The 21023-nt window shown below is 46.8% G+C and overlaps 1 pseudogene; it reads right to left on the reverse strand.

The window, feature by feature from the left end:
- Nucleotides 1-4915: 4915 nt before the first annotated feature.
- LOC144952655 (E3 ubiquitin/ISG15 ligase TRIM25-like) lies at nucleotides 4916-17702 on the reverse strand (annotated as a pseudogene).
- Between the last annotated feature and the right edge of the window lie 3321 nt (nucleotides 17703-21023).

Consider the following 21023-nt stretch of genomic DNA (forward strand, 5'->3'; position numbering starts at 1 on the left):
TAAGAATAAATAGTGTTGCCTCCCAAGTTCAGTGTGTGCGCCTCTATCGAACCATTTCACTACTATACACTACACTATGATACACTACTATACGCTCTATTATACACTACACTATACACTGCTATACACTACGCAATACACTACTATAAACTTTGCTATGCACTACTAAACACTACACAATACACAACTATACCCGACTATAAACTATTATACACTGCACACTGCACCAGGTACTCATTTGAGGCCGAGTCGACCTAGGTGAGCCTCAGGACTGGTTCAGATAATCGTCATCAGTGTTGGCCTTGAGCTAGAATCAAACTCAGGTCGCCAGGTTCTTAGTACAGCGCGCTAACCATTACATTACCGCTCCCCATTCCGTGCACACACACATGGACACACACAGGCACGTGTACAATGATCCCCCGTATAGCCTTAGACTGTCGGAGTAAGTTTTGTTAGTGAGCACCTATGAAGGCCGGCACGGCACACGAAGGGGGTGGGTAGACAACACCACGTCCGGCCGCATTTGTCTCCCTAGTGGTGATGTTTACACATCGCACCAGGTACTCATTTGAGGGTGAGTCGACCTAGGGGAGGCCCAGGATCGGTTCAGATAATCGTCACTGGTGTTGGCCGTGAGTGGGAATCGAACCCCGGTCGCCGGGTTTATGGCGCAGCGCGCTAACCGCTACCCTACCGCTCCCCGCAGAGACACACACAGACACATGCACGCACACACAAACATGTCTACACACACAGACACGTGTATACACACAGACATGTCTACACACACAAGACACGTGTACACCACCACCACCAATGACACTTCCTCTGGCCTTGCTCCCGTGCCTCCGCTGTGCTCCACAGCACCAGCAATGCGTGCAGGGAAGCCGTCTAGAGCCCTGACCCACGATGGTCCGAGGCCTCAACATCTCCGTGGAACGACATCAACAACAACCACATCAACAACTACAGCAACAACATCAACAACAACTACAGCAGCAGTGGCGGCTGAACCGACTGTCGGTCTCTGTGTGAGTGTATAGGTATATTTGTGAGTCTATAGGTTTCTGTATGAGTCTATAGGTCTCTGTGTAAATCTATGGGTCTCTGTGTAAGGCTATGGGTCTTCGTGTCATGAGTCTATGGACCTCTGTGTGAGGGAGTCTATGGGTATCTGTGTAGTGAGTCTATTGGTCTCTGTGACGGAGTCTATGGGTGCCTCTGAGTGAGTCTGTGTCTCTGTGTGAGTGAGTCTTTGGGTCTCTGTGTGAGGTCTATGGTCCTGTGTGTGTGTCTATGGGTCTATGACATAGACCCATAGACACACACACAGCCCCATAGACTCATCACAGACTCTATGTGATGAGTCTATGGGGCGTTGTGAGTGAGTATGTGTCTCTGTGTGGTGAGTCTTTCGGTCTGAGTGAATCTACCAAAGTGCTAATGCATTAACTCTTCAGTTCACCGTGCAGCAGACTTGGCACATTTTTGTTGATAGACAGAACGAGCATTACAATAGGATTTGAATTGAATCAGATACAGCGAGGTCTGGTCACACAAACTCACGTCAAATTCGATCCAGTCGCTGTACGTGTATTGCTTTCTATAGACTGTAGGTTAAAGTCACTTTGTATAAACAAAAATACTCAAGACAATAACACGTGCTGTGTGGATTTTTTTTACCTTCGATTTTATATTGAACATTTTTATTTTCTCACCAAACACGACCAGCCCGCACGGCCTTTGTACCTGACTGTCCATCCCTCCGTCTCTCCCTCCAGCCATCCAGCCAGCAAAATTAATTTTTAGTTTGCAGAGTATATGATAGTGTGAGGACTCATCCCACCAGTGGCGGCTCCTGCAAAATCTCTCAGGGGGGGCAAATGTCTGGATGATTGATAAGGATAAGGTCCACCCATGCAATGGATAAATTAAGAGCTTAAGCATGTAAAGGCAACTTCACTTCTTTAATATTAATGAAAAATAAAGTGACTCTTACAATACATCTTGTTTGTTTCTATACTCACTATTATTACAATCCACTCCGTTTCTTTTATTAAAGATTCCACTAGGTGGCGACAAATAATATTGTTGACTGAAACGTGCTTACGTATGATGACGTAAGCACGTTAGTGCGAGCCCTCCCGGAAGCCATAGAGAATGCATTGGAGCGCCCGCCGTTCGAAAAAAACATCTTTGAATGTAAGTCTATGGGAACACTCTGGGCGATTCTCAGCCAGAGTGAAATCGCCCAAAAAGAGGCGGTACTCCACAGAACGTGACATGATGCTGATTGGACTATATCCAGAGGCACAGTAACGGCTAGCGTAACTCTGTGGTTGAATGACATTGGTGGTGCGTCGCCCAATCGCCCTAATGAAGAAACCGCCCCTGCATCCCACTAATTTGCGTGGGATGCACACACTGGAGTGAATGGTGGTTAGGGAGGGAGAGAGGGTTGTGATATCAGCACTATGCAGGAACCTGGCTCAAGGATGTGGGGTGCAGTGGTGACGTCATCCCGCAGATGCGTGCCGTGACGTCACCACTTGCTCGCCCGCTCGCCAAGAAGCCAGGTAGGCAGCCAGGAATTCAGTAATCAAAACTTATTAACATTTCCGTACAGTAATGGTTATAGTCCTATTGCAGGATTGAACAAAGACGGTCACCGTATTGTGTGGTGCTGTTAGAGGTGCTGCTTCTGCAGCCGTCTGGAACGCCTTTCCTTACATTATTATGAAGCCACTGGATCTCTGCACTTTTAAATAATCTAAATTCACAAACTATTTACTTAGAACTTATTTTTGTGTTTAATTTGTTGTCCTTCCCCCGCACCTCCGATTAGCCCAGTTGGTTACATACATTGCAATATAATTTCAACATACATACAATACATACAGACAGGCGGCCAGGAATCCAGTCAGCAAAACTGTGTGAGCCTTGGTTTAAGCAACGCCTGACTCTACTGCTGATGAGACACTGAACGTCTGAATCGATCCTTGCCTATGAACATCTGGGCTGTTCGCCAGAATTGCACCTCCGATTTGCACGGTTGGCTACGTACGTTGGCTACGTACGTTGTGAAGTAAGTTGCTTTTCGCGAGCCTGACTCTGCTGCTGATGAGACACTGAATGTCAAAACCTGCCCAGAGTGTTGTTTGCGTTGAACCAAATGCCACTTCAATTAGGAACTCCCAGAAGGCCGTGCCTGCGACTGATGGGATGAGTAAAACAATACGTGGTGTCAATCTTGATTTGAAGCTTTCGTGACTGCAGGAATCCATACTCTCTGGTTCTTTCGCTGAAGTCACGTAGGTAGAAAAATAAGAGATCACGACGTTTCGATCGCAACACAAGCAATCGTCATCAGGTGGGACAACCACGGCAAGAAAAGAACTGCTGAAGTAGGCGAGACCTGCCGTGGCACGAGGTTGTATAGGCCTCGGCAGTAGGGGGGAGAGAGGGGGCGGGGCAGAAAGTGGACCCCGCGGCAGCACTTGGAGAGATCTGAGAGATCGGCTGCAGGGGGGGAGAGAGAAGGGGGGGAAGTGCAGAAAGTACGTGGTGTGTATTATGTCTTTAATGTTTCTTGTGGAGAGAAGGGTTTTGCGAAGGAGGAATGATGATGATGTTGGTGACAATGATAGTAATGCTGATGGTAATGATGATGGTGATGATTGTAATGAAGGTGGTAGTGGTGGTAAAAATGGTGAAATGGTGATGATGGTATTGGTGGTTATTGTAATAATGATTGTAGTGATGGTGATGGTAAGAAGTGTGATGGTGATAATGGTGGTGGTGTCGGTGGTGATGATGACGATGGTGTTGATCATGGTCGTGGTGATGATAATTGTGGTGGTCGTGATGGTGATGAGGGAGATGGTGATAATGATGACGGTTATGGTGGGTTTTACGGTGATGATAGTGATGATGATGGTCGTGATGGGGGATGTGATATTGGTGATTATTATGGTGTTTTTTGTGGTGTTGATGATGATGGTAATGATGGTGATTGTCATGATGATGGTGGTGATCATGGTGGTGGTAACGATGATGGTAGTGATGATCGTGGCAGTGTTGGTAGTGATGATGATGGTGGTATAGATAGTGATGATGGTGATGGACGTTATAATGGTGATGATTATGGTGTTTATTGTGTTGGTGGTGATGGTGGTTCATGATGGTTATGGTCGTGGTCGTAGTGATGATGGGGATAATGATGTTGATGATGTTGGTGATGATATTGATGATGATAGAGTGGTGGTGATGATAGTGATTAAAATGGAGTAATGGCAATGATGCTGATGATCATGATGGTGGCAATGATGATGGTGATGATGGAGGTAGTGATGACTGGTGATTACAATGATGGTGGTGTTGATGGGGATGATGGTGGTGATAATAGTGATGATGGGGTGATGATGGTGAATCGCAGGGATGATGGGGCGTGGTAACGCGAGCGCGCACTGCAGGTGAAGGAGCGGCCACATGGACTCTGGGGCTGCGCTGATTCCCCACTCAGATTTCATTAAAATCCCTCAAACTTCTACACCGGCGATTTGTACTTCACAGGTGACATCGCTCACCTACACTAACCTGAACCTGTCCTTCCCCCCTCACCCTCCCCTTCCATGCTCACCTCACCCTTCATTCAATTTTCACCTCACCCTCCCATCACCCCACCCTCCCCAAACCCTCACCTTGCCTCACCATCGCCTCTACCCCCTCCTTCCCATCTTTTCCTCTCCTCAACCCCTCCTGACCCTTCACCCTCCACGCTTACCTGTCCCCTTCCCTCACCTTCCCCTCTAATCTCCCCTCACCCTCACTTCACCCTCTCCTCACCATCCCCCCTTTCATCAGTTTCTTGGGTTTTCGCCTCAGTTTCTTGGGGTTCTAATATTCCTCATCCTCAGGATGCACGACTCAAATCCACAATCTTCAATGGTTCATTACAATACCCCACCCACATCCCAGGGTAGAGAGGCTGCAAGAATCTCTGCCGGACCTCGTGGATCACCTCCATGGAGTCGGCGCGATAAAACTCCAGGAACCCCCCCTCCCAATGCAGGTGAAGCCCGATTCTGCGGGGGGAGGGGGCCCCCCTCACCGACAGTCCAGTCTCCACTCCACCATGAACCACTGAGAAGCTGTTGTCACGTTTCTCTAAACACCAGGATGCATCGTTCCGTCCCAGCTGCAATGCAGCACCACCCCCTTTCCGTGGGATCGTCCCGTACGCGACTCCAACCCGACACCACCGCGCGTCCCCCACGTCCACCTCCCAGTAGTGGTGGCCCGACGAGAAGCTCTCACAGCACAGGGCTTGTGACCAGCCATCAAACCGGTGTGGGTGATCGAGGCGGCCCTGGGAAACACCGGTCCACTTTATCGTCCTGAGTTCCGAGGAGATCTGGAGTTGGTTATGAGCTGAGTTTGTGTCCATAGTCGGTGAGCATCCGTCTGTGACAACAGCGATCACAACATAACTACAGGACACCATCATTACCATTACCATCTATATTCACCACATCAACATCATCAACCATCATCTTCACCATCAACCATCACAGCACAAAAAACACCTAAATCACCACCAACATCATCAATATGATGAACATCACCAACATCACTATCGCCATCAGCAACATCACAAACATAATCATCACCACTATCACTACTATTACTTCAACCATCACCAGTTCCCATCACCACCATATAAAATACCCTTTGGTTCTTGCGGTAAAATCACGTAGGTAGAACATTTAAATAAAACAAAAAATAATATATCATGACGTTTCGATAGCAACACAAGTGGAAAAAAATATCCAGCAGTGGAACTGCTGAACCAGCGAGAGAGCTGTTACAGCAAGAGGTTATATATGTGGCGGTGGGCAAGCAAGCGGGGTCTGAGCTGGAAAGGAATTCCATCCCCGGACGCAAGCACGTCAGTTGTGTTAACGGGGGAAATTATGGAGAGAGAGATTAGGGAGAGAGAATAGCATGAAATGTGCTTCCGTCGCCGCATAAGAGTATCATCCCCGCATGCGCGCACAACAGCAGTGTTAATGGGAGATTAGCACTATGTTGATGGTAGTGATTAGGCAGGGAAATTAGGGGAATTAGTAAGTTAATGTCATTTCTATGTGTAAAACAAGCTGCGGTGCTGCCAACTACGCTGTGAGGCAAGCGCTTGCTTGCACATCGCCACATATATAACATTGGTATAAGAGCTCTCTCGCTGGTTCAGCAGTTCCACTGCTGGATATTTTTTTCTGCCTGCGGACGATCGCTTGTGTTGCTATCGAAACGTCGTGATATATTTTTATTTTTTTATTTTTCTACCTACGTGACTTTACCAAAAGAACCAAAGAGTATGGATTCCTGCAGTCACGAAAGCTTCAAATCACCATCTAACATCTTCATCACTATCACCAACAACACGACCAGCATCATTATAATCATCACAACGACCATCGAAACCCTCAATACCACCATCACTACCATTATCACCATCAGCAAAATCATCACAACCATCACCAACTATATTATCATCAATGTCACCATCATTATCACCACGACCATCACTGCCATCACCACGACCAAAACCATCACCAATGCTATCACCATTCACATCACTCACATTATCAGTAATATCAGCTTCATTACCACCATCCTCATCACAACCACTATCACCATCATTATGACCATTACCAACATCAGGAACTCATTTGAGGTTGAAACTGCCTAGCAGAGGCGGAGGAATGGATCCGATATCACCTGCCACTGATGTTAGCAATGGCAGGTAATCAAGCCCAGTAAACTGGGTTTATAGTGCAGTGTGCTAACCACTTTGCCATCGCTAACCCCACCTACAGATGCATAGAGACATTCACAGGCACACACCGCATCTCAATATCGCAATTACCCATGACTGGTAATGCTTATTATTTACCAAAAAACACCACACTGAGTATCATGGCTCTGATCAGTCGGGTCCTAGATTAGGATATAAACATAGACTAAAATCCCTTGTGTAGCCTTAACACACTGTCAGAAAAGTCATCACCTTTAAAAGCTGGCACGGCCAACAAGGGGGTGGGTGGCCAGCACTACACCTGGCCACCTTTGTCTCCCTAGTGGTGATGTTTTCACAAAACACCAGGTACTCATTTGAGGTTGAGTCGACCTCGTGCACACACACGGAGATAATTTATTGTCAAGACCACCCAATCACCCATGATTCACACTGAAGAACTCACACAGGAGTTTGACTGCATTTGTCTCCAGGACTTGAAGTGAGGCAATGTCCTGTTGGCTGCGAGCTGAGGGTGGAGCTGAAGTAACCCTCCCTGCCCTATGAAAGCAGAGCAGACACGGCCACTGTCTCACATTGAGCATCGTCACTCACAGGATCATCAAAGCTCCATTACATAGATACTCATCACAGCTTCATCACACGTGGAATCATCACAGCTCCATCACATCTAGACTCATCATAGAAAGCATAATAACTCATCACAACTTCTTACAACATCACCACACAGCATTAATTCTAGATTTGAAGCTTTCGTGACTGCAAGGAATCATCTTCTTAGGTTTTTTTCGGTAAAGTCACGTAGAAAGTAAAATAAAATAACTTTCTACGTGACTTTACCGAAAAAACCTAAGAAGATCACACAGCATTACTATCACCACACTTAGAATCATCACACACAGCACCATCACACAGCATTACCACGCAGTATCAGACAAAGCATCACTACACACAGCATCATCACACAGCATCATCACACACAACTTCACCACACAGCATCACTACATACAGCATCATCACACAGCATTATCACACAGCATCATCACGCAAAATATCTTCACACACAGCATCTTCACACGCAACATCACCACACACAATTTCACCACACGGCATCATCACATACAGCCAATGTCTCACTGCCCACGCCTCACACTCAATCCCATCTTTTCGTGTGTCGAGCCGTGAGTGAAAGTCGTCTTTTACCTGCGTGTCTCCTCCAGGTGCCCCTGTGGGAGAGAGATGCATTACTATGACTCTACTTCGATTCCCTTGCATTCAATGGAGTTCCCACTGCAAAACTGTCTGTGGAATATGAACCCCAAAGTCTTGGCTTATGACCCAATGATCACCAACACTAACTTACGGGGAAATTATGTCAGTGAGACTTGTTGATAGTCAACTATAAACTACAAATTTTTTTCCCAGGAAAGGTCCACGGAGCTATATGATTCTTTTTCAGAAGCGACGTGGCCCCAACTGATAGTTCAACAAAGTGGTTCATCACGTAGAAATGTATAACAGCCCAATCCTCTAAACGCACGTTTCCAGATGTGGAGGGAAAAACTGGAGGACCCGATTAAAAGCCATGCGACCATGGAGAGAGACATGCAAATTACAAATATATAGTGATGTCCTCGACCTCCGGTATACTAGGCGACGTAGTTACCATCTCGCCACCCCTATGAGGACCAACACTGAATTGTAGGGCAAATATTTCAGAGTGAGACCGGTTGATATTGATCTGTGTTGAGTAAATTGGGACTTGAAATGTTTGACGTTACCAATGCACATGGCGCAGGTCTTGTAGAAGTGATGTTCAGGACACAATGATATAATTAATAAGTGTATGAGACCTCGTATTTATTTTAGCTTCCATAATACGAACAAGAGGAGGCTCACAAAGTAAGAAGCAGCGATGACATCGGCTCGTGAGCAGGCGCTGGTGGATTGTTGCATCGCGGCATCATGAGATGTGGCAATGGCTTGGGGAGGCCTTCATCCATCAGTGGATAGATCATGGCTGATGATAATCATGAATACCGTGTACATTGTTGTAGGGTTGATTTAAAAAGTGCAATTCCAATACCATTTAGTTTATATTCACAATGAAACCAACTTATATTACTGGTTATCTCGGTAAAGTCACGTAGAAGGGAAATAATAAAATAAAAAATGTATAAAACAAAACGATTTATTGTTTTTATTTTATTTCCCTTCTACGTGACTTTACCGAAAGAGCCAAGAATATGAATCCCTGCAGTCACGACAGCTTTAAATCAAAATGAAACCAACTTAATGAGAAAATACGAGCTGGCCTTCCAAATGACAGCAACTGGAGCTGCAATGGGAATCCATGAGTGGAGCTGTGTTCTCAAGCCCATGAGATGCGAGCTCTCATTCAGGAGCCTCCTTCTTCTGCTGCTGGTGAGAGGGCTCTGAGCCAATTGCGACACTGGTAACTCATTCATCACCTGCAGGAACGCGAACGAGTCACTCTCCTGCGCTCGGGTCTGCAGGCGAGTGGCTACTGCCTGCAGCTCGCTGATCTCGCGCTGGTAGTGAGCGATCTTCTTCTCGATCTCCGACAGCAGCTCGCACCCTTTTTGCTCCGCTTGCTCTAAAGCCGCCTTCTCCTCCGCATCCAACGCTGCTCTCGCGCGGGTGAATCTGACCGAGATTGAGGCCTTTTGATCTGTCATGGATGCCTGCAAAGAGAAACAAATGCCACTTCTGTTCATTAAATGTCTGGTCCTTTGTGAAATGACATTCAGGTCGGTGTGACCCGAGTGCAACTCTGAAGGTGTCCAGACAATGATACGAGTCTGCAGCACTGAGGCCTCCTTCTTTCTCTGCCTCTGATAACGCCACTGTGCATTTTCACTACAGCACGACTCGCCATAACAGGCGGGGGCTGTGAGGCAATGAAATAATCAAATACCATCATGAGTACATTTAGCGTTTGTGCCATTCTTATTGCGCAAGGCTATCAGGACGATGCTTTGTTTATCTTCATATGAAGCGAATAAAAATCTGTAATTTGCCGTCAACAAGCAGAGTCTTAATGATATGGGAAATTAGGCCAATTCCTCTTTAAATGCAGTTTTTGAATGTGAGAAAAAAACACATGTATGGATGAAGAGAGGGGATCATGAAACCACTTGCAATACTGGCACCTGGCCACTCTAACGCTTGATTGGTTTCACTAAAAGAGTGTACAACAATCTGTGTGTGATCAACCAACTCTGCCACCAGAGTATTGGATAAGAGGTACGTACCACCTCATCTGACCCATATAGATAACAGACCTTGAAGAATATGCTTGGTTATGTCGGTAAAGTCACGTAGAAGTGAAATAATAAAAACATATTAATATAAAACAATACAAAGTCTCTGGATGTTTCGACTGCAACACAAGCAATCATCACCTGATGACGACTGCAACACAAGCAATCATCACCTGATGATGATTGCTTGTGTTGCAGTCGAAACGTCGTGATAATTTTATTGCTTTATATTTATATTATTTTATTATTTCCCTTCTACGTGACTTTACCGAAATGACCAAGAATATGAATCCCTGCAGCCAGGAAAGCTTTAAATCAAGACCTTGAAGTGGTAAGTTGCATGGAGATATGGGAATGTGGAATTTCTACCACTGATTGAGTTTTTCAGTGGAGATGAGAACCACCTCTTTACTCGTCCTGATTATTGAGGCGGATTGACTGTTGTGTCTTTAGACCCACAACGTGTTCAGAGCCAATGGTAGTCCACCTGAATGAATGGAGTTGTTCTTCATCACAAATACTACTCAGAGTTAAGTCACGGGGTCACAGTCCGGCCCAGACGCTGTACCTGCACGTCCCTGAGAGCAGCCTCCATCCGCCTCACGGACTCCTCCACCTCCCTCCTCTTCTCCTGCACCACCCGCAACTCCTCTTCCACTTGTTTCTGTGAGAGACGTCACCAGGGGAGACTCCACCCACTCTCTGAGCGTCCCCTCTCATCCCGCCCCACGCGAACCCTCCACAGTGACGGGGGCAGTAGCCCTGGTGCAGCGATGGAGGCTGGGGGAGCAAGGGCTGAAGGGAACTGATTTCACGAGGAGCTCAAACTTGCGCAGGGCTTCCTAAGTAGTGGGTCGGGCTACCTGTGCAGTGGGTGGAGCTACCTAGAGGGTGGGGGTACCTGAGTAGTGGGTGGAGCTGCCCGAGTAGTGGGTGGAGCTACCTGAGTAGTGGGTGGAGCTGCCTCAGCAGTGGGAAAAGCTACCTGCGTAGTGGGTGGGGATACAGGTGTGGGTGGGGCTACCTGCGTAGTGGGTTGGGGTACCTACGTAGTGGTTGGGGGTACATATGTAGTGGGTGGGGCTACCTGCATCGTGCGTTGGGCTTCCTGCTTAGTGGGTGGGGCTGCCTGAGTAGTGGGTGGAGCTACCTGAGTAGTGGGTGGAGCTACCTGAGTAGTGGGTGGGGCTACCTGCGTAGTGGGTTGGGGTACCTACGTAGTGGTTGGGGTTACATATGTAGTGGGTGGGGCTACCTGCATCGTGCGTTGGGCTACCTGCTTAGTGGGTGGGGCTACCTGAGCGGTGCGCGTGGCTACTGGAGTAGAGGGTGGGACTACCCGAGTAATGAGCGGGGCTACCCAAGTCGTGGGCGGGGCTAACCCAGTAGTGGGTGGGGCTAACCGAGTAGTGGGTGGGGCTACCTGCATAGTGGTTGGGGCAACATGTAGTGGGTGGGGCTACCTGCGTAGTGGGTTTGGCTTCCTGCTTTGTGGGTGTGGCTGCCTGAGTAGTGGACGGTGCTGAGTAGTCCATGTTGTGAGAGGTGGTAACAGGTAAAGTACAGGATGGCCATACATGGCGAAATATGGTGGGTGGTTCGACCACCTGCGCCACTTCGGTAACCAAGAAGGCCTGTCTGGACTCAACTGGAAACACGCTGGCTAACGGAGCTCTGGTTAGCCACTTAGGCTAAGGGAGTAAACCCTGATAAAATCCTGGGTGGATACCAAGTGGCCAACGGCCCACCTCGGTGAGGTAGATGAGCTACGGTTAAGTTGGCCAACGGCATATGACGGAGAATACACTGGCTGTCTGGTGCTTCAGGACAAGCCTTTTAATCGTCTTGGTTTTCTGTCTCGTCACTGGATCCAGGCTTGATTCCTGGGTAAGCCCGTGCGGTAGCTGGTGTGCAACAGACACTGCACGTAAATTAATTCACGCACTGGCACCCTCCAGAGGAGATGTGCCATCGCACCACCACACTACACACCCAAAGCCCTTGGGCGATTGGCAAGTGGCGAGCGGGGCAGGCCTATGCGGCTCGAAGCTCCTAGTCATAACCCAGCACCAAGGCGGCAGCTATTAGAAGGTCGTCATGCACTCGGATTAGGCAGGAGTGCATCCCGGCAGCTGTAGCTGTGACTGAGAAGCCCACAAGGATCCACTCTGCTCACCCCAAATTGGGAGGAGGCTAGAAAATGTGCCCTAAACATAGACTGCCGAGCAACATCCTATCTCGCTTACCGCGACCAGAGGGAACATCAATAATTGCGGTCGAAACAAAAATAAATACAGTTAAACCTTGGATTGCGAGTAACTTGGTCTGCGAGTGTTTTGCAAGACAAGCATTTTTTTAATTTAAATATTAATTTGATAAACGAGCGAGGTATTGCAATACGAGTACTGTAGTACATACAGTATACGCTTTGTCTGCCGAGCGTCACGTGATCACAACTGATATACGAATGCTTTGATATACGAGTGCTTTGGATTACAAACACGTTTCTGGAACGAATTATGCTCGCAATCCAAGGTTTTACTGTATAACCTAAACATTGGATCCTGGAATGTCAGCACCCTCACAAAAACCCAAACTCGCAAAGTCCAGAGCGCCAAACAGCTCTTGTGGCATGTGAGCTGAGACGATTTGATATCCATATTGCCGCCCTCAGCGAAATCCATCTGGTAGATGAAGGCCAACTGACTGAGCTAAGTGGAGGCTACATCTTTTGGAAGGGTAAACCAGTGCATGGACGCCTGCATGGTGTAGGGTTTGCAATCGACAACATGTTCATCAACAGCTTAAGTGAGCTCCCAATTGGTATCAATGAGCGTTTGATGACCCTACGCCTGAAATTCGCAATAGACCAACATGCAACCATCACCAGCACCTATGCACCAACACTGGACTCTAAAGAAGAGACTAAGGAGACCTACTACAGCCAACTCAACTAAATCCTTCAGAGTACACCAAAAACTGAAAAGCTGATTCTCCTCGGCGACTTCAGTGCTCGAGTTTGGAGAGACCATCAAATGTGGAATGGTGTAATTGGTAAAGAGGGAGTTGGAAAGCCCAACTCCAATGGTCACCTTCTTCTTACAACCTGTTCTGAGCACGACCTGACAATCACCAACACCCTATACCGGCAGAAGAATAGCCGTAAGACCTCCTGGTGCCACCCTCGATCACACAAATGGCATTCACTGGACTACGTGATTGTCAGGAAGTTTGACAGCACAGACGTCCGCATCACTCGTGCCATGATCAATGCAGACGATTCCTGGACTGACCACAGACTAATTCGATCAGTAGTGACTCTCAAACTAAACCACAAACACATGAACCGACCAAAATTACGGAGGAAAAGACTCAATGTAACCAGACTAAAAGACCCAGCAGTACAGGCCCGAGTGAAAAAACTTGCTCAAAGACTCAGCACCAACCAGGCTTCAGGAATTTTTAATGAGTACTGGACACAACTCAAGACGGCAGTTATAACCAGCTGTGAGCACACCATTGGCTACACAAGAAGGAAAAACTGATTAGTTTGATGACAACGACCAGGAAATTACATGCCTCATTGACAAGAAGCAGAAAGCATTCATCGTCTGGCAACACAAACAGTCTAGACAGAAAAAAAAAATCATATAGGAGGCCAAATCGGAAGTACAAACTAAAATCCGGGAACTGAAGAACAACTGGTTCAGAAACAAAGCAGAAGAATTACAACATCTTTCAGATTCCAATAACCCACGATTTTTTTAAAGCAACCAGTCTTATATGGACCATCAAAACAGGGCTTTGCACCACTTCAGTCTAAGGATGGGACAGAAATCTTTAAAGACAAAAATGCAATAATCTCCCGCTGGCAGGAACACTTCAGCTGCAACGCTGTTGTAGATGCTTCTATATTAAGTGAGATCCGCAACACTCTCCCACTGAGGATTTAGCTGGAGAACCAACGATGCTTGAAGTGGCTAATGCTGTCAAACAGATGAAAGAGAACAAAACTAGTGGGCTAGAACAGATTCCTGCTGAGATTTACAAACATGGAAGACAATGCCTACTAGAACACCTGCACTCCCTCATGGCCAGGATCTGGAATGATGAAGACCTTCCCAACGAAGGGAAAGATTCCATCATTGTGACCATCTTCAAAAAAGGTGACAAGTCAGACTGTGACAACTACAGAGGAATCTCTCTTCTTACCACCACTGGAAAAATACTGGCAAGAATCCTACTAAACAGACTTCTACCACTTACTGAAAAACTCCTTCCTGAATCGCAGAGTGGCTTTCGACCTGGTAGGGGAACCTCAGACTTGATCTTCTCAGCCCGTCAACTCCAAGAGAAGTGCCAGGAACAGAGACTACCATTGTACATCGCCTTCTTTGATTTGACTAAAGCTATTGATTCTGTTAATCGTGATGCACTATGGAGAATCCTTCTGAGATATGGCTGCCCAACAAAATGTGTTAACGTCCTCCATCTGTTGCATGATGGAATGAAGGCTGTCATCCTCTCTGATGGTGAAACCTCAGAGCCAATAGAAGTAAGGACCAGTGTGAAGCAAGGTTGCGTTATTGCACCAACTCTTTTCTCCATCTTCTTGGTGGGAATGCTTCATCTGACAGAGAACAGACTTCCCAGAGGCATAAATATCACATATAGGACAGACAGGAACATATTCAACATTAACCGTTTAAGAGCCAAGTCGAAAACATCCGTTATTATATTCCAATATGCTGATGATGCCCAAGTCAGTGCCTGCTCAGATGCTGACCTTCAGGTCATCATTGTCAACATATGTACAGATGCTTACAACAGGATGGGTCTAAAACTGAATACCAGAAAAACTAATATATTTTTCAACAAGCTCCGGGAGGACACCGACCACCCCCTACAATCATTACCAACAATGCAATACTATAGAAAGCGTTCCCAGTTTCCCATACTTAGGCAGCCATCTCTCTAGCAATGTCTTAATTGATTATAAAATCCAACATCGGATTTCCCGAGCTAGTGCTGCCATTGGCAAACTTAAGAACAGGGTCTTTGAAGACCACCACATTACCGCCATGACCAAAGTGGCCGTGTATAATGTTGTAATAATTCCAACCCTCTTATATGTTGCAGAAACCTGGACCACTTATAGTAAACACATAAAATCCCTCGAAATGTTTGATCAACGCTGTCTCAGGAAAATAGTAAACATCACATAGGAAGAAAGACAAACTAATATCATTGTCCTGGAGCGATCAAACTCATCTAGCATAAAGGCCATCATGATGAAGTATCAACTCAGATGGGCCAGTCACCTTGTGAGGATGAATGACTTGAGGCTTCCTAATCAAATCTTCTATTCCCAGCTCAGTGATGGATCACGTGCCCCCGGAGGTCAAAGGGAGCGTTTCCGTGACAACCTTAAAATGCATCTCAAGCGATGCCACGTAGATCCAAGAAACTGGAAAATCTATGCTCTTGATAGACCATCATGGAGAGCCAAAATAAACAATCGAACTCAGCATTTTGAGGCCGAGCGAAGAGAGTTGATGGCCAGGAAAAGAGCACGCTGAAAAGCACACACACCAGAGACAGAGACGACAAGTGGGAGCTCCAGGATGGACCATCCATGCCCCCACTGTGCCAAGATCTGCAGGTCACGGATTGGCCGATTCATCCATCTCCGGACCCATGGCCAGCCAGGTCCACCTCACAACACAGACAAGTGACACCTGGAGGGAAATCAAACTCGACTTCGAGGGATCCCAAAAAAAGAAGGTTTGGGCTACCTGAGCAGTGGGCAGGGCTACCTGAGCAGTGGGCAGGGCTACTGGAGCAGTGGGTGGGGCTACCCGAGTAATGAATGGGGTTTCCAAAGTGGATGGGGCTAAACGAGTAATGGGTGGGGCTACCAGAGCAGTGGGTGGGGCTACCTTAGTTGGTGGGGCTGAGTAGTGGGCGGTGTTGAGTAGTGGGTGGAGCTACTTGAGCAGTGGGTGGGGCTACCTGAGCAGTGGGTGGGGCTACTAGAGTAGTGGGTGGGGCTACTGTAGTAGGCGGGGCTACCATAATAGTGGGCGGGGCTGAGTAGTGGATGAACAGAGCACCGGAGTGGTGAGATGTTATCTGCCTTGCCTGCAATACAGGAGGTCGTGGGTTCAAACCCGCGCCTGATGCCTGTATAAATGGAGTTTTCATGTCTCTCTCCATGGTCGCATGCATTTTTCTCTGGGTCCTTCGGTTTTTCCGTCCACATTTATAAAGGTGTGTTTAGAGTGTTTGGTTGCCATACATTTAGACATGATAAGCCACTTCGTTGAGCTGTCATTTGTGGCCAGGTTGCCTCTGAAAAAGACCTACATAGGTCATTGAGCTTCATTTGGTAGAATAAAAAATAGTTTTAGTTTACTTTTACATGGTACAATGAGGCGCTGCCATGTCACTGTTGAGTGTCCGAGAAATTCGGTAGAGAGCATCGTGATGAAAATATAAATATGGTCACGAAATACTTGGTCTGTGAAAATCACGTGACATTTCTGGAACACCACGTCCAGTGACCCGGTAGCTGCTGTAGAGTGTGGCGCTAAACTGGCACGGACCGGCACGAGGCGACCAAGCGGTGAGCACTGCAGCTCACGCAGTCCCAGTCGTTTTACATTTCATTAAAATTTTAGGGAATGCTCCCCTCTACCACAAACCACTTTTTGTATACGAACCACAGTCTATGCACTCACGTCATTTTGAGAACACAGTGTACGCATTAAATATATTCGTTTTTATTAAATATACTAAGAGCACATTTATCAATTTGTCATATAACAGGATTGATAATAACACATGTTGTTGTATTATTTCTGCACTATGACAACCTCAGCATACTTTATATTAAATCAAGGTTATTAAAATTTGAAGAAACAATGGGAAGCTGAGAGAGGAATATTACAATATTTAGTTGGATATTATTGTTCCGTTAGTACTTGAAAATTATGACTTCACGCAGGAGAGGCTCCCGCTCACACAAACCGTCTCACCTCCCGTGTCTTGCGCTCATCCTCCAGCGTAGCCACATCGTGACCCTTGTGGTCTCCTGCGATGGTGCAGGTTGTGCAGACCAAGCTCTTGTCCTGTCGGCAGTAAAACTTGATCCTCTTTCTGTGCGTCTTGCACTTGCGTTCTTCAGGATTCGTGGCTGGATCCACCAGAACGTGGTCACTGAACTTCGGGTTCTCCTGATGAGGCTTTACATGAGTCACACAGTAGGACGTATCACACTTGAGGCAGGTCTTCAAGGCAGCGGTCGTGCCATCGTTGCAGAAGTCACACAAGACCACAGTGGCCATTTTCTCTGCAGCACTGCGCTTCTCCACCAGGTTGGCGAGTGTGAAGTTCTTGCTCAGCTTGGGCCTCTGAGGGAAGGTCACTCGGCACTGCGGGCAGGAGAAGGACTCTGCCGCATCCCAGGTGCCCTACATGCACTTGAGGCAGAACGAGTGGCCGCAGCTGAGCGTGCAGGGGCAACGGAAGGCGTCCAGGCAGATGGGGCAGGTCAACTCCCCTGGAGTCTCGCTATCACTGGAAGCCCCACTCGCCATGGCCCTGTGGCTTCACTCAGAGAGGGGCGTTGGCTGGAGCTCAGGCAGTAGCTGGCCGTGCATGAGGCACAAAAACAGAAACAAGCCTCGTGAATGTGAGAAAGGGAAGTACGGTACAAACACTTTCGGTTTAATTTGCATATCAGATGAAACGCCCTGGAATGTGATGACACGTCGCCTCGTCTAAAATCCTATCCTCACACACCTCACCTCATCTGAACTCACCTCAATATCTCAACTCACCTCGTCGTCTCAACTGAACTCGTAGGGGAAGGCTGCTTGTAAACTCGTTGCGTCTAAATTATTTTGATTATTTTGCTGCTGTACATTTCCATGTGGTGATGATGATGATGAGTAACTAAGTTGAGCCATCATTTGTCGCCAGGTCGCGTATGAAAAAATATCTAATAGTTCATTGGGGACTTATCTGGTATGAAAAAAATTATTTGTAGTTTTATCTCTATAAATATGTCTCGAAGTGATTTGTCTACCTTTCCTACACTTTGTACTCCTGTCGTGTTGTTGTATTGCTTGTTGTTGTTGTCACGTTCTGACCTGCCCCGACTGGACATCGGTGAAAAAGAGCTTTATAGCTCATCGGATTCCACCAGTATGAATACTTGTTCTCATTCGGTTGCCTCTACCCTCTCTGTTCCACGATATTTTATTATTTCAGCTCCACTTTTTCTTGCTTATTTAAATCGTTAAAATATTTAATTAAACTATTAAATTTTGACTTAAAACTTTCGTGACTGCAGGGATTCATATTATATGGTTCTTTCGGTAAAGTCACATAGATATAATTTTTTTACAAATAATTATTTTTTTGTCACTTTATTTTCATATGAATTTGTATTCTTTTATTGTCATTATTTATTTCTATCTACGTGACTTTATCGAAAGAACCATAGAAAATTAAACAATGTGTCGGGTGTCTAGTTCTCGAGCTGTGAGACACCTGTGGAGTTGCTCGCCTTCAACTCAGTCACGTGGCTCACTGCTCTGTGTCGTGCAGAGAAAAAGCTCCCCCGTGTAGCCCACACAGACTCTAGGCGGTGAGTGGCCAGCACCACACCCACCCGGCCGCCTTTGTCTCCCTAGTCTACTACACACCGCACCAGGTTATCATTTGAGGCTGAGTCGACCTAGGGGAGGCCCAGAGCCGGTTCAGATAATCAGATAATGTCCCCACAAGACCCAACCTAAAAAATCCGGAACAGTCATCTCTGCTTGACGTCCTATTGTCAAATGCCCCTCACAATTTCACACTGACTGGTGTTCTGGGTAATAACCTTAGTGATCACTCCTTCATCTTTGGGGTGAGATCATCAGCCAGACCCAAAGCCCCCCCTAAATTGATTGAGAAGCACTCCATGAGACACTTCAGCACTCAGGCATTTACTAATGATGTGCTTCACTCGGATATTGACAAGGTCTGTGATATCCCCAACCTGACTACGGCTTGGGAGACCTTCAGGTACACGTTTCTCAAAATTCTTAACAAACATGCTCCGTTGGTTCGATTTAAAACTAAAGGCAACCGTTCACCATGGTTTGATCCCTTGATTACTAAGCTCATGAAAACTAGGGACAAGGCTTGGGCATGTGCTCAGAAAAGTAAATTGGTCAATGACTGGCTAGAATACAGGATCTTAAGGAATAGATGCGTCAAAATATACGGCATGCAAAATATGCCTACTTTTCCTCCACTCTCCTGGAATCACATGGAAATGCCAGGATTTTCTGGAAAACAATCAAATGTATCGAAAAAGTATCCAAAACAATAATCTGCCTGTGGAGCTTAACCGAAATGGGGAATATTTTTCAGATTCCCAAAAATAGTTGACAATTTTAACCTTCATTTTTCTGAAGCTGGTACCCTATTTGATAATGTATTGGGAGTCACCCCTGCTCATGCAAATTCCTACACCTCTATCCAAACATTAAGCGAATTTAGTTTTCAGCCAATCCACGAAAGTAATGTTCTGAAACAACTGTCCCACCTCAAAAGGTCCTTCTCTACCGGAACAGATAGTATTCCCGTCTTTGCTCTACTAACTGTTGGTCACCTAATATACAAACCTATAGCCCATATTTTCAACCTGTCTATCAAAGAAGCATCAGTTCCTCTAGAATGGAAACATTTCTATGTTCTTCCACTTCACATAGGGGGCCCTAAAGATGATCCAAATAACTACCGACCTATCTCAACTTTGTCCCCGTTGATGAAAAATTTTGAAAAATTATTGAACTACCAAATTAGCAGTTTCCTGTCCGCCAACAATTACCCCTCTTATACTGCCAGTGTGGCCTAACTCCGCCCCTGTCCACGCCCCCTTCTGGAACCTACTCGCGGGTTCTCGATGTGCCCCTTCCGTAACCTTTCCCCTAAATCCCGCTCTGGTCTATCACGTGACCTGCTGTCAGTCAGGTCTGCTGTGAGCTGCAGATCCCTTTCCCTGTCAGCAGCCAGCGCTATGCTGCTATGTGACCGATTCTATGTCACTACACTAGTGTCGTGTATAGTAGTGTAGAACCCCTCCCCAATGCTCACCTCTGTTAACGACTAATCGCTTAACGACGGGTCTCCGTTGACCATTCCCCTGTTGACGAAGGGCTGTTATCGGTATTTGTTTACAATATTATTAGTATATTCATGTATTCATACCCATTGTTTAAATGCTATAAAGCACGTTTAGGGTGAAAAGGGTAACTTTCGAAGCTATCAGAACAAAGTAAGCCTTTAACGGGTATTTCATATACACACTTAACGACCAAATCACTTAACGACCGGTTTCGTGGGACAAATTAACATCGCTAAGAGGAGGGGTTCTACTGCACGAGGGGCTGGAGTGGTCCTCGTTCACCAGGGCCGGGTGGCGGGGGGGCGGGGGGCTCCTGCAGGGGAGCGGCTGCTGCCGTGTGGGCGAGTCGGTGCCTGGTGCTGCTGGTGCGTGGAGCAGCTGTGTGCGGTGCTGCCGTGCGGGCGTGACTTTACCGAAAAAACCTAAGAATATGAATCCTTGCAGTCACGAAAGCTTCAAATATAGAATGAGTAGAGGCGCTCAGAGCGCTGTTGAAAGCAACCAACCAAGTCCTGAGACTGTGGCTGCATGGATCCATTAAAGGGCGCCGTTGTGAGTGCGAGCCAAGGTTGAGGTTGATGCTGGTTTGAATCCTTGGAGTGCTGCACTACCGTTGGGTCCTGGGGGGGATCCCTGAGGCTGCACGCGACCTCGAGAGTGAATGTTGCGCACCAAGCTGGTGGGCTTCTTTGTGTAATGTAGTAACTCGGCGGGAGACGACTTCACGGGTAACACA

Source organism: Lampetra fluviatilis, chromosome 69 (genome assembly GCF_964198595.1).
Source record: "Lampetra fluviatilis chromosome 69, kcLamFluv1.1, whole genome shotgun sequence".
In the NCBI taxonomy this organism is placed as follows: Eukaryota; Metazoa; Chordata; class Hyperoartia; order Petromyzontiformes; family Petromyzontidae; genus Lampetra; species Lampetra fluviatilis.